Source organism: Pteropus alecto, unplaced genomic scaffold (assembly GCF_000325575.1).
Source record: "Pteropus alecto unplaced genomic scaffold, ASM32557v1 scaffold161, whole genome shotgun sequence".
Taxonomy (NCBI): Eukaryota; Metazoa; Chordata; class Mammalia; order Chiroptera; family Pteropodidae; genus Pteropus; species Pteropus alecto.
Window position 1 is genome coordinate 7236547 of NW_006432943.1, and position 11646 is coordinate 7248192.

The 11646-nt window shown below is 34.0% G+C and overlaps 1 long non-coding RNA gene across 1 annotated transcript in view; it reads right to left on the bottom strand.

Annotated features, from left to right (window-relative positions):
* Positions 1 to 6546: 6546 nt before the first annotated feature.
* The window catches only part of LOC112476327, a 47996-nt gene continuing 42896 nt past the window's right edge, over positions 6547 to 11646 (bottom strand). Inside the window, exon 4 of the long non-coding RNA XR_003045032.1 lies at positions 6547 to 7077. This is a non-coding gene — a long non-coding RNA (uncharacterized LOC112476327). The remainder of the gene's footprint in view (positions 7078 to 11646) is intronic.

Here is an 11646-nt window from a genome sequence, read left to right on the forward strand (position 1 = left end):
TCCTTTTACAGCTACTCCATTTAAGACTATCTCAGAGTTTATGAACCAGTACAAAGCAACATAAAAATTTTATGAGCATATATGGACTAGAAATGTATCTTTTAAAATTTATTTTAAAATTTTGAAACTGAATAAAAATAATGTTTTAAATAAAGAAATATGAGCCAAGACTGATTTTCTGGGGCTAAAGGACTTAGTTTTGGGGTCACACAATCAGCAAATATAGAAATAATGCAGAAGATGTCTTGATCATATAAGCAGTCATGCCATCACTATGGAAAGTATCAACACCATGAACATTCATATTATTCTGCTGAATTCACAAGATCGTATGGCTTATATGCAGCAGAATATGTGCTGTGGAAGGGAACTTATACATTTAATTGCGTCATGTAGAAAGGATACCATTCACAGGACTTAAGACATAGCTTATACCAACGATACAAAATCCTTTTATAGTGAAATAACTAGAAGCTATTATAAAACCATGAAACACATTAGCAAAATAGAAAAAAATACATTTTGTATCTCAAGTAGTATTAACATCATGAGTACTATGAATTCACAGACACAAATGATTAATTGAATTATGCTTCAATACTTTTTGGTGGAGGTCTGATCAAGGTTCCCTTGACAAAGACCTCAACAGTTTACTCTTTCATCATGGTTGTGGACTTGCAGTCTAAACCTCTCTTACGTCAGTGCTCCCTGTCACAGATTGGTCAAAGTCAGCATCCTGCTGCTTAGCAGGAAAACATTAAATGAAACAGAATCAGTAATTCGCCTTCAGAAGGTCGCCTTACAAACGTTACACCAAGCTTTGTTCCTATTTTATGGTTTAAGAAATTGATACAGTGAGGGATAAGTGACTTGCCCAGATCAGGCTAGTCAGTGGATAAATAAAAACAAGATTCTGTCAGAGCACAGAAACCAAAGGTGACAGGAAGGAGGGAATTCGGCAATATCTCAAATAGATAAAAAAAAATGTAATGATGGAACTATGCATGGAAAGTCTAGTAATGCCCATTGCATACATACAAAAAATATGTTTCAAATAAACATTTAAGAAAACTTTTTCAACCAGAAATATAATTTTTCTTTATTTACAGAAAAAAAACTTTGATATATATTTTTTTATTTCTGATGTGATTTCTTCTTGGACTCACAGATTAGTTGGAAATGTGTTATTCAATTTATAGCATTTGATAATATCTAAGATATATTTTGTTGTTCATTTCTAGTCTAATTCTATTATGGTAAGCAAAAGTACTTTGTATAATTTCAATCCGCTGAAATTTACTGAATCCTGTGTTATGACTCAACACATTATCTATTTTGGTCAATGTTCCATAGGCACTTGAAAAAAAATGCATATTCCAGTGACTGGGTGTAATATTCTATAAATGTTAACCTGATCAAATTGGTTGTCAAAATCTTCTATATTATTACTGAATTTTTTGTTACATTTTATCAATTACTAAGAGTAAGGTGTTAAAATCTCCAAATATTATTGTGGATTAAATATGATTATTGATTTGTCTATTTCTCCTTTTAATTCTTATGGTCTTGGTTTCATGTATTTAGAAGCAATGTTGCTAGCTGCATACTATTGAAAATTCTTATTATTTCCTAATGAATCTACCCTTTTATCATTATGAAATGGTCTTTTTCTCCAGTTATATGCTTGTTTTAAAATCTAGTTTTCCGATATAAATATAGTTACACCAACTTTTTAATTATGAGGGTTTATATAATATGCTTTTCTATCCTTTTTCTTCAACCAATCGCTATCTTTGTCTTTAAAGTGTGTTTCTCGTACATAGCAAATAATTGTGTATTGTTTTCATTAAGTCTGTTGATATCTGTCTTCTAATTGATGTGTTTGGTTCATTTACACTTACGGTAATTACTGATATGGCTGAATTTAGGCCTACCATCTTATTCGTTTTTTTCCCCCATTTCTTGCCTACTTTTGGATAAAAATATTTTTATTTTACCATTTTATCTGCTCTTGTTTTGAGAGGATCTGTTTTTTTTTTTTTTTCTTTTGCTCTGCTATTTTGGGATATACATTTTTAGTGGTTATTTTATAGATTACAATAAAATCATTAACTTTTGTTTTCTTAAATTACTATTTTCCACTTTATAAATTTCATTCGAGCTATTGTCATTTCAGAATTTAGTTCTTATATTATAAATGCTACCTTCCTTATATATACACTTGCTTTATACAGTTAACAGTCTTTTAAAGATACTTTTAAAAGTAGTTTTTAAGTATATATTTATCTACACATCTATCCTTTCCAGTGCTCATTTCTCCTGCAGCTTCCATCTAGGATCATTTTCCTTCAAACTGAAGAATCTCCTTTAGAATATATTGTACTATTATTCTGCTGATAAATCCTCAGTTCTGTTTGGAAATGTCTATTTTGCCTTCATTTTTCTAAAGAATATTTTCACTGTATATAGAGTTCTAGATTAGCAGTTTTTCTTTTAGCACTGTAAAGGTATCATCTAAGTGTCTTCAGGTTTCCATTGTTCTTGATGAGAAATCTAATATCAATCTGACAGAAATTACTCTGAACGTAATACGTTTTCCTTTTTGACCGCTTTTAAGATTTTCTCTTTATCATTGGTTTCTATCAGTTTGACTATGATGTGTCTTTTCTTTTTACATATATTTTCTCCATTTGAGTTTCACTAAGTTTATTTCTGTAGCAGGTTTTTGAAAATTCTTGGCTTTCATTGTCTCTGATGAGAATTTTATACGGCTATCTTATTTTTCTCCTGTATGTAACGTGTCTTTTTTCCTCTGGCTGCTTTTAAGATTTTATCTTGTCTTGATCATTCAGCAATTGGATTATAATATTCCTTAGTGTTGTCTTCATTTTTCATCTTTTGGGGAACTCAAATATGTGAATTTCTAGTTTACTTCAAAACGTTATTAATTTTTTTGCATCTTTTTATTCTTCCTACTGTATTTTGAGTAGTTTCTACTGCTAAAACTTTCTCCTGATATTTTTCCCCTATTTCTCATTTACTGGTAATCCTATCCAGTGATTTTTTTTTTTTAATTTTAGATATTGCACTTTTAAGTTCCAACCTTTCATTCAATCCTTATATATATTGAATAAAATATATATATACATTTTTTACTTTCTTCATAATTGGTTTCATGTTTTCCTTTAAATCCTTAAGTGTATTGATGATATCCATTATCTCTATAATTTCTAGTCCTGTTACTAATGACTGATTTTTATTCTGGTTATAGGTCACATTTCACTGCTTCTTTAGTATAATTGTATGTATAATTGCTTTGATTAAATTTTGGACACTGAATATGACATTGTTAAATATCTAATTATTTTGTCCAGTGTTGAAACTTGTTGTGTCATTTCATTAACTTACTTAGGTTACTTCAAATTATGTTTCTTGAAGATCAGTTAGATCACTTTGATGCTTATCTTTAAATTTGTTAGAACAGGTCTAGAATAACCTTTATTCTAGGGCTAGCTTAACCATTATACTAATGCATGATCCCCCGGATTCTCTACAAATGTCCAGGGATTCAACAAATTCTCTCCATTCTAACTAATGAGAACTCAAATGTCTCTCTCTAGTGTCAACTCCGGAAAAGTTTTCATTTACAGCATCTTTCTTGTTCTTTACTTGAACTCATGAGGGTTTCACAGATGCATTAATTAGTTCAGTGACTAATTCATGGAGCCCCTATTCATATGGTTGGAGTTTTTTGTTAGATAACCCTCTTATCTCCACTATTCTGCCTCACAAGTTCCAGCCACTTCAGCGTCCTCCAAACTTGAAACTCTATCCCTTCAATTTAGTGAGAGCACCATGAATGCTCTGCTTGGGTTCTTCCTTTCCACATCATGGTCCAGAAAATGCTTCCAAGTGAAACTAAGGGTGATTTGGGGGCTCAGCTTGTTTGTTTCCCTTCTCTCAGGGATCACATACTCGCACTGCCTACTGGCCAGTACCTAACAACAGTCGTTTCATGTATTTTATTGAGATTTTTAGCTATATACGGTAGGAAGAAACTCTGGTATCAGTTACTCCATCAAGTCCAGGAATGCAAGTCTATATTATCTTTTATAAAGAAAAATGTCCAGTGTTATAAAGTACAAGAAGATTTCAAAGTTTTATTAATAATTTTGGGGGATTTGATTTTTTTGCTTGATTTTCTTACTAAATTACTTCATTTAGTTATCTAGATTTTTATAATCACTTAGACTCCACTCTTACCATTCTCTGGTCTAAAATACCTTTATTTATTTCACTTCTATTTATTTTTAAATTCTCTGGGTAGATCATTTTTTTAAAACTATAATATTGATTCACTGTGATAGGTTCATGATCATCTCTTGGAAAATTGTGTTGGCTTTTATCTTAGAATACCAAATGATAGTCTTAAGTGGCCTTTTGGAACATCTATCCCAATACCCTAATTTTACTCATAATAAAATTGTGTTCTAGGAAAGTTCAATAACCCAAAAATTTCTAGCTTGTGGTTGGCAAAATTAGGTCCAGAACTCATATTTCTCTGTCTAAATTTAGTTTTTGTTTTGTGCTTGTTCATGTGTGTGTTTCTTTTACTTCATCACACTACCTTTCTCATTAGAAATGGAATTTGTGTGATAGACTTTCCCATTTCATTCATTTGCTTAATAAGACTAATATCAATAAAAGCAAAATTGCTTTTTCCATTTTTTTCTGACATCTTTTTATTGTTGTTAAACTTCTTTTAGTGTTTAACAAGTCAAAGAAGGAAGCCTGATGCCAGCTTAATCATTGCACTCCTCCTGCTGGAAAGAATACCTAACTACAAGCAATAAGAGACATTCAGTCAAGACATCAGACAAGGAAGGTTGTGCTAGACGCTCCGGTGGCAGAGAGAGAGGTACAAAAGAGATTGGAAAGATAAGACTGTATATAGAAACTCTAGTCTTCATCTCTCAAGCAAGAAATCTTTTCTGCTTTCCATAGCAAGTATTAGGTATATGACTCTGAGTGGAAAAAAAAAATACTAGCGGAATATTATTGAAGACAGGAAACCTGTGTTGCACTCGTTGAAGATGGAGCTTATCTAGATAGGCTAGCAATGTATTATCATATTACAGAACACCCTATCAAGAAAATGAGTGAGAGCAATAGTGCTGACTGCCACATCATAGCCAGCGATGTCTAACAATATCTTTGTGGATGGCCCCTTTTGAATTAGAACCTTGCCCTAGTACTGATGCTTTTAATTGTGCAGCCTACAACCTACTCACATCCTTCGACTGCAAAGGACTCAGTCAGAGTTAGCTACTAACACCGAGTCAGTCTGCTATGTGGGTTTTTTTCTTAATTGTCTGTGCAGACATAAGCCATTTTTAAGCCTTTTACAAAAATAAATAAATTCCATAGAATTCAAAATGCAGTAATTTCCATTATGTTAATGATTAGGTTTTTAAAAAATTAATATCAAGAAATGATTAAAGACCTCCCCACATACAAATTCTTCATCATCATGGGTGCAATATTGCTATTTACAAGACTTAAAAAATTTTTTTTTACTAGTTTACAAGGCTAGGTGGCAAAAAGGATAATCTTATTAAGCTTCCCAGAGTTACTTATTGACTATCTTTTTCTCTTCTCCCCTCATAATACATGGCACTGCTAATAAATAAATCAAATATTATATATCCATTTATAGTGCTGTGTTCTAGCCTTCTTTAGCTCACCCCAAAGGCAAAGATATAGCCTCTTACTTTGTGTTGTTATGTTCTAACTAGACTTTACTGAGTCTGGGGGGAAAAGAGCCCCTTTAGAACAGCAGATAAGGGATTACTCAGTTTTCCCAGGTCTCTCCCAAGTGTATAGGAGTTATACATGTTATTAAACTTTAATTCATTTTTCTCCTGCTAATAAAAAAAAACAAAACAGAATAGTAGGTAATATCAGCTAACATTATAGAGCACTTACCATAAGCCAGACACTGTGCTAAATACTTCTACTTACATTATCTTATTTAATCTTCACAACAACCCTATGAATTAGGTACTACTACCACCCCCATCTCTTTAATGAGGAAACCAAGGCTTGGGGAGAGCAAATAACTGCCTGATATTAGAGATCTGGTAAGTGCTGGAAAGCTGGCTTTAGCCCTGCAATCTGCGCTTTTAACCACACTGTTCCTTACTCCCATGCTTTTAGCAAGAACATACTGCACTTGCTACATGTAATGACAGACTGTGTCAGGCCCTTCAGGTGGCAGAAAGTCTCTAGACAGCTTTCAAAGAACCAAGATAGGAAGTAGATAAAACTGCACAATGGATAACAAACAAGGTTATATTTAGTTTCCCGAATTTGGCTGCTATTATAAACATTCCTCTCATACAAAAGAAAATATATTTGAATGCAAACAGTAGAGGATGTTGATATAGATAAGAAAATTTTTTAATGTTTTCTAGTTTACAAAAAAGGTAAACCAGTTGTAAATTTTGACATTTTGTCTATTTTAATTACAAATTACTTCGGATGTTTGAGAATTACGATACATCACAGTGTCAAGACACTAGAAAACCCTAATCTGAAGAATTACCAAATATCGTATAAACAATTACCGTACCTTGATGTCAGGGGTCATAGATTCTAATCCCTGTTCCACTAACATATGAATCTTAACCTTATTTGTAACATGAGGATGATAATGACAATAGTACTGGATTCATAGGGCTGATGTGTTGACTGATAAAATAATCTGTGAAAAGTGCCTCAGACATGCAAAGGACTCAGTCAGAGTTAGCTATTGTTGTAACTTACCCAGATCATTAGTGCACGTTAACAGTTCTTCTGCAAACCAAGATGTAAAAAATTTAAATGGCACTTGTGTATGTAACTAATCCCACTAGAGTCCCAAATACTAGAGCTAAAGGTGATATATGTGCTTGATTTGTTTTCCATGATAACGAAGATGCTTTGTAGTTCTCTGCCACGATTTGCCTCTTCTTGTACTCCCACCAGTTAGACAGCACGGCACTGAAGAATTTGTGAATATTCAGTAGATTCAATCTGCTGCAAAGAAAGGAGGACATTTGCTTCTGAATAAGTGACATTGTCAAGTAAAACCACTCCATCTATTAATTCTGAAGGAAAAGCAGTATAAAAATTAGAGAAATGGTGATTGTGATGGAATTTTTTTTTTTAAGTCAAAAATCTCCTATCAGAGTATTGAATCTACCACTTAATCATTGGTAACCCTTGTACAAGTTACTTAAACCCTGTTTCCACAAGTATTAAATGAGACTAATAGTACTTATTTACTTTTTGGGGCTGCTATAAGGAATAGAGATGATGCTTTAAATAGGCCAAAAACAGTGCCTCAGACATAACGGTAACTAAATAAATATAAGCAGAAACTCTATATAATATATAACTCTTACTATCATAGTACTGATTTTGCCAATAATATTAATGACAAGAATAGTTATGATGATCTGATTTACAGTCTCTGAAATAGAAAGTCTCTACATAATCCTGATGAGCATTCATGAAGACATTTTATAAATTAGACTTATGCAGTATGAAAATTTCACTGACAAAGAAAATATAATCTTCCTGGTATTATAACAAGATAACCTCTATAATCTTAGCTATAAAGCTGGAGAATGCACCTGTCACTGGGAGAATTGTCTACTAAAAACAATTTTTAGTTAAATCTATCCCATCCCCAACTGTTCTAGTCCAAGTTATAATGGTTCTGCTGTATTTGGTTTATCCTGGAACACGGGTTCTTATCTTTGTCATCTGACTTCCTGTTGCATCATTGTTCTTTCTTCAGCAAAGTAAAATGGTCTGTCTCCAAGTTTAATATAACTGAATGGACTCGTGGCTATCAAGTAAGCACATTAAAAATATAGTCAAAGCCTTTTGGGAATATCTGACGCTGGTCATTAAATAACCATCCTGCAGCTCACAGTGCCCAGAAATAGCACTTTGTATCCAATTACCTGAAGGGATTAAAAGAAAACCATATATCAGAACACAGTTCTGAGTTACAAAGACAGAAAGCTTCTGCAGTTTTAAATGACCTAAAACTCCCTCAAACAAAACTGAAAGAGATCAAAGTCTTGGCCCAGTAACTTTGAATATCAGATGAAATGCCCCAGTTGGGTTAGCTTGATTATTCTTCTTTAGCCTAATTGTTTCTCTCTATCACCTTGCTCCATTAATGGAGAAATTAATCTTTGAAGTTCCAATGGCTCAGCGTTTTCAATTATTCATTCCAGCTAAGGAATTTTTTTTAAGAAAAGTTCACTGTTCTCAGTTACGATAAGCCTACCAACAGACACTGATATCCAGCCTGAACTGCTACCCCAAAGAGCATCTCTTCCATAGAAATCTTTCCGAGAATTTAAAAAATCCATTCTGCTTATTTCCTTTCTTAAAGTCCAAACTCATAATCAGTTTAAAGCATAAAAATTGTTTAATAATCATTTTAACAACTTTTTCTAAGGAGAATTTTCAGAAAGACAGGAGTAGAAACAAAAGAGGAATGTGAAGGAACAAATACTACAGTCCTTTTAGAACTAGTTCTATTATAAGCACTATAATCTAAAATATACCACTGACACTCTAGTCCTAATTTATTACCACCCTTGACCTTAGAAATACATCAACTTCTTCTAATCTAAAAACAAAACAGAAAACCCTCTTGTTCTTAGCATCTCCTTTCCTTCTCCACTGTGACCCTTCTTTGTTTTTATTGATTAATTTCTTCTGCTAATTGTCAGCTACCTTAATGAGAAGGCAGGAGTTCTGTGAACTCACTGTCGCTCTCTACAAAAGAGGCTCTCAGTATTTAAGAAGAGTTTTGCTGAAGACATTGCTTCTGATGATTCCAAAAAAGGTCTGTTGACTTTGGCAAGATTGAGGTGTTTTATTTCTCTCCTCTGTAAACTGCATTCACAGTCTTCATTTTAAGGGGTTGTATATTTGCTAAATGAAGGAAAGGAGAATGCAATTTCCTTTAGCTATTCTTTAGTCATTCAAAACTTGTATTACTTCTAACTAATATCATGCTAAAATGAGATCATTCAAACGCAGGCAAAAGTCTAGTTTTTCAAAACTCTTATTTTGGTGAATAATTATAGATTCAAGGTATTTTATTACTGCTTCAGAATATATTTAGAAAAAAGTCTCTGAAAACTGATATTTCGTGAACTTTTCCCTTTAAAAATCTCCACTTTTGGACTTTGGAAACATGATGGAGTGAGAGATGTCCCCAGATATCTCTCCTTGAAAGAACAAAAAGATGAACATCTAAAACACAACAAAAAAACACCCAAGCTGCCTATCAGCATGTCTGAGTTTGGGATCTGTGCATAAGAGCTACCACAGGTCAGAACCACAGATGTTAGGCGATGGACCGGAAGTATAAAAGAAGCTGTCTCTCACAGCCTGGAGCTCCCTACAGGAGGAGGCGGAGGGGAAAAGGAGCAGTGAGTTCCTGCACGGAGTTCCCTGAACAGCCCTGCCTGGGAAAGCTGCAGGGCCCAGTCATCGGGGCAGAAAGCAGAGAAGTGGGACGGGACCACAGAGGAACAACAGTTGATTTTTTGCCATCCACGGTTGCAAAGCCAAAGTTGAGCCACAGCCCCCAACCCCAGAGAGCCCCTCCCCGCATACCCTCAGAGACCTAACACTGCGGAGCCCCAGGGGAATCTAAGCAAACGTTGCTGACACTGTTGCTGACACTGACAGGGACTGAAACTAAGGGTAGTGAGGGTGGTTAAATATCTACAACAAAATTTTAAAAGCGTTATTAAGACTTTATATAAAGCAGGGATCCAAGAGGCTTAGATGCCACCTACTTGAAACCAACAGAAAAGCGACTTCTTTGCAACAGGCTAAAAAGAGATCTTTATATAATAAATTTCCTTTCTGGAAAAACAGCAGAATACACTTCCATCAATGCCCAGGCTGAGAAATAGTCCATTAAACACCATGAACAACCAAGGCAACAAGGCATCTCAGAAAGAAAGAAAAAAAATCTCCAGAAAATAAGTTTACAGACATAGAAATATGCAACTTAAATGGCAGAGAATTCAGGATGGTACTTCTGGAAAAACTCAATGAGATCCAAAACAACTCAAATCAACAATTTTAGGAATTGAAAAAACAACTAGATGAGCAGAATAAGGAGATTGAAACCTCAAAAAGAACCAAATAGAAATTCTGCAGATGAAGAACACACTGCAAGAGTTGAAAAATGAAATAGCAAGCTTGGGAAATAGAGCTGACCAAATGGAGGAAAGGATCAGTGATATCGAAGACAGAAATCTAGAAATAAATCAGAAAGAAGAAGAGAGAAACTGAAGAATGAAAAATAAGGAAAGAGAAATTCATGAACTAGCTGATATCATCAGGAGAGGAAACATAAGAATAATGGGCATTATCGAGGGTGAGAAAAAGGAACAGAGATTAGAAAGTATTTTCAGACAAATAGTTGACAAGAATTTCTCAAATCTAAGGAATGAGCTGGAGCTTGGAATTCAAGAAGTCAACAGAACACCCAATTATCTCAACCCAAAAAGGCCTTCACCAAGAACGTTGTATTAAAATTATCAAAAAGCAATGAAAATGACAGAATTCTCAAGGCAGCCAGGGAGAAAAAATGATAATTTATAAAGGTAGATTATCCTTGGACTTGTCAGCACAAACCTTACAAGCCACAAAGGAACAGAATCAAATATTTAAACTATTAAGTGAAAGGAACTACCAGCCTAGAATAAGCTCTCCTTTAAATATGAAGGAGAAATAAAGAACTTTCTAGATGTACAAAAATTGAGGGAATTCCCCACTATGAGGCTGCACTATAGGAAATACTGAAAGGGGTCAGTTCATCTAAAACAAAATGACAAAAAAAAAACCATAATTAGGAGTAAAGTGACTATCGGGCCAATAGAAGCAGAGGAGTGCAACCCTTACTAAGAACAGGGCATTATAAGCTTAAATAATAATAAGAGCATTACTATAGCAAGATAGTAATGAATGTTCAGGATACATAGGAACAAATTTAGATAACAATGACTGAAAGGAGGGGGATTCAAAGATCCGAATGCACAAAGGGAAATGGAGATAAGGCATACACAGAAGAAAATGGACCACTGTATATATAGATATAACTATCCTTTACATATTCATAATGGTAACCACACACCAAAGATTCAGAACCATTGTATATAACATAAAACAAGAAGGACCAGAGGGAAAACACACAAAAGCCAATCAAAATAAAGAAAACAGAAGCACAAGGACAAGGAAACAATGGAAACACCGAGCTACCAGAAAGCAAAAGATAAAATGGCGATAAGAAGACCTCATATTTCAATAATCACCCTAAATGTAAATGGACTGAACTCACCAATAAAAAAGCACAGAGTTACAAAATGGTTCGAAAAACAAAACCCAACCACATGCTGCCTTCAGGAGACACATCTCAGTTCCAAAAACAAATACAGACTCAGAGTGAAAGGGTGGAAAATATTTCAAGCAAATGGCATTCAGAGAAAAGTGGAACTAGCAGTACTAATATCAGATGAAATATACTTTAAAATAAAAAAGGTAAAGAAAGATATTGAG